The sequence below is a fragment of the Porites lutea genome, chromosome 4 (genome assembly GCF_958299795.1).
Source record: "Porites lutea chromosome 4, jaPorLute2.1, whole genome shotgun sequence".
Taxonomy (NCBI): domain Eukaryota; kingdom Metazoa; phylum Cnidaria; class Anthozoa; order Scleractinia; family Poritidae; genus Porites; species Porites lutea.
Window position 1 is genome coordinate 45,093,667 of NC_133204.1, and position 3,537 is coordinate 45,097,203.

At 34.0% G+C, this 3,537-nt stretch overlaps 1 long non-coding RNA gene across 1 annotated transcript; it reads left to right on the forward strand.

The window, feature by feature from the left end:
* Positions 1 to 243: 243 nt before the first annotated feature.
* LOC140935870 (uncharacterized) lies at positions 244 to 2,970 on the forward strand. Its single transcript, XR_012165269.1, has 3 exons — positions 244 to 316; positions 863 to 922; positions 2,504 to 2,970. It is a non-coding gene; the product is annotated as an uncharacterized lncRNA (long non-coding RNA).
* The last annotated feature ends 567 nt before the right edge of the window (positions 2,971 to 3,537 follow it).

Consider the following 3,537-nt stretch of genomic DNA (forward strand, 5'->3'; position numbering starts at 1 on the left):
TACACCAGGTGCCCACCGGCTGGTCATTCATCGGTCGGACATTCGCATCTTAGAAGAGCATCTTCGAAGTAACTGGAGTAGTAAAGTTAGTCCAGGAAGACAAAATGAACGTTCAAAGTGCGTAAAATATTCCTTGCGTATCTTTAAATTATCTGTAAAAAAATCTGTAAATTATGTTTTTTTTTTATCACCAGGCGAAGGCCAGAATCTAATCATTCTCTTTTCTTTGTCTCGATCCGGCAGGAACCTATTCTTGAAGCTTCAAAAGCCTGGCCTGTTGAGGATATCAGGGATAGTCACTCACTGCTATGAAAAGGTAGATCATGTGCTTTGATTATTTTCATCTTCCAACGTATTTGGTGTGTGCCTTACTACCTTTGTTGTCTTTTAGAAAAACAGCTTATTTAACTACACTTGTCTCAGTGAGACGACCTTGCCTGCGACAACTAAGATAACTGCTTTTACACAAAAGAGTAAAGGGTAGTTTCTTTATCTTTTTAACTCGACCAGCGATACCCGCCGCCATAACTTACAAGCTCCGCTCGATCGGTTAGAGTTAACAATAAGCTTATTTAATATTTAAAGACTAATGGCAATCACTCGAATTGACTCGCTTTAATCGTTTTTCGTGGCTTCGCTACGTTTTGTTTTTAATTAAGCTTAAAGTTCAACGAAGAATTTCTTAAAGGCGATAAACTGATTCGCGCAAGAGGCCAAATTTTGAGCGTCCTACCTACAAAAGACTTGAAAGGCTTGCAAGGTTGTTTATAAGCTTACATCTTAAAGTGATCATTACAAAAAGTCAATGCTCTATTTTCAAAGCACATCTTAATGAATATCTTACTAATTTTATTTTCTGTAGGCCCTTTTCGTTTTAAGCAAAAATGGCAACAGGAAACATGTTAACCATGGAACATCCAAGGTTTGTTCATAGATTTAAATTTCATGGCGAGTGGCACTTCGCCTTTTTCTAAACTAAAACTTAAAACTGAAATTTCCGCATATAAAATGCACGGTGTTGTCTCCACAGTTCCTTTTCTATGGCAACTAAACTATTTTGTAAAAATCTTTCATCTTCAAGAGTGACCAGGAAAAACTTCGTTTTTTACATGGTGAAATAAGCTTTATAAAATGATACTTTGTAGATTTAAAGCTCGTGGGTTTTTGTCCAAGTACTGAATAGAAGCGCATTTTCATGTGGCCATATCAACAATGGTAAATATAAATGAGGCGGTTTCAATCATCTGAGCAGCTGGGCCTTTTGTTCTGGCCAGCTATTGTTTTAAAAGTGTTGTAGTATGACAAGAATTATCCATGGCAACTCATTTTGTGAAGGACATAATAGGCAATTGGTTTTCTTTTCATGTTGGAACAAAATGTTGTCAACACTCAAAAAAAATTTTGGTACATTTGTTTAGTTTCAAATATAATATATTAAATCACCGCTGTATCTTTTAGTACCATAACATGCCACACTTGTGATGTGCCTGAAATATTCAGCATCATACGTATATAGGAGTGTGTCAACATTGCCAGGTGTTCAATCAAAAAAGAAAGCATAAGCAAACAAATGCAAGTAAAAAAGTTTTCAGCTACATGTATAACCACAAGACAATTCTTCAAAGGTTTCTTATGACCAAACATCGGAAGCAATATTTTTGCTAAGAACATTTAGGTAACACGTAAGAATGTTTGGCAGTTTTTTCCCCTAATTTTTCTTCAAAAAATCTTTTTTGCTAGTGAATCAATAAGCACCTCCATAAAGGTGATAATGAAGGATTTTTTTCTCAGATACTTACAGATCAGGGTTACATGTACCGCAAGAATATTGTTTCTGATCCAATCCAGGTTAATCATTCTCAGTATAAATTGCATTTGTTCAATAATATATTTTATGCTCTTATCATAAGTTGTAGACAAATACAGTGGAACCTTGATTTAATGAGGTGCCAAGGGACTGGGGAAATTTGTTTGTTATATCGAATGCCCCCATTTAAGGAATTTTTTTTGGAAAACTACCAAAATGTTCATTATATCAAGGTATAGTTAATAATTAATTTACAAAACCCAGCATTTCCAAATCTGAAAAATTACCATAATAACATTTCAGTGCCGAGCTATACATAGCAATGGCACTAGAAACTCAAGAACAGGAAAACAAAACTGCTTTAAACCACTGTACACATAAATTCTATCTGTGTTTGTTTGTTTGGCATTCATTTTTTATCACATGCTGACATACATTTTATGAGACATATTTTACGTTTATGCTTGTGGATTATGTTTATTATAAGGAGGATTTCGTTGAATCAAGGTTCTGTTCCATACATTTTACTGCAATTTTGGTCCAGGCTCAAAAAAACTGTTTGTACTGAGGACTTCATTATATAGAGGCTCATTATATAGAGGTTCCACAACATCAGCTGACAATAAAATTTATCTCCTAGTATTAGCGAGACTTGATGTTACTAAGAGCGTTCTTGTTTTATATCGTTTATCTCAGTCATCTACAGTGAACAAGTAACCAAGAAGGATTTAAGAAGAGACACCAAAGTTGATTTCTAGCCACTTCCATGATGACACCAATGAAGGACCAAGTCTAAGATAAGCTCATTAACTGTGATATCATATAATGTAGTAAATAATTTCTTCTAGGAAACTGAGCAAATGACAAAAACTTTTTTGTTTGCAATCTACCAAAATTATAGCCTGCAAAAACAGCCCTTTCTCTTCTCTCCTAACCCCTGGGAACATTTCACAAGGAGGAATGTGTGCAACTCAGAAACAGAAATAATTCCATACTGATGAAATAAATCAATGTTTACATAATAATTCTGGTAGTCATGGGGTTCTTAATGCAAATTTGTTAAATTCTATGTTTCTCCAGGTTGATTTAGGTAAATTGTTGTGTTCATCTGCAAACGAAGTCCAGGAAAACTCAAGGCTACCAAAATTATGAAATGATAATTTGCAATTGGCTCAATAAACCTGTTTTTCCAGTCAAATTTTATTATGTAAAAATAAATATCATGAAATCATTGCATGTATCACAATTTGAAACATTTTATATAGATCTAATTAACAGGTCTTGAAGCGAAATATGTCGGTATTTTTGTGAACATGGGTAAATAAGAAAAGAAAAAATACAATAATGACAAAAAGAATATTAGTAATAATTAGATATTGTAACAATATGTAAAAAGCACAACATCTAACTTCAGTTAAAAATTCTTGGGTCAGAGTATCCAGGTGATAAAATAATCATTCTTGTCACACAAAAAACCAGCTTCCTTGAAAAGGTTTTAGAAGCCAAAGCTGAGAAGAATTACCCTCTATCTAAGATGGTGGTGTTCAATTATTGTTTTTTATCTCAAGAAAAAAGAGGCAGAACTACCATCTTAAGCTCAGAGAGGGATGGAAAATAAGGTGCATTGTGAATTTGAAATGAATTGCTTAAGAAACAAGAAGGTGATCTCATGGTGTGGACTTGATTTTGTTTCCATGGTTTTCTTTTCTCTTTCTCTGGTGTGTTGCTCT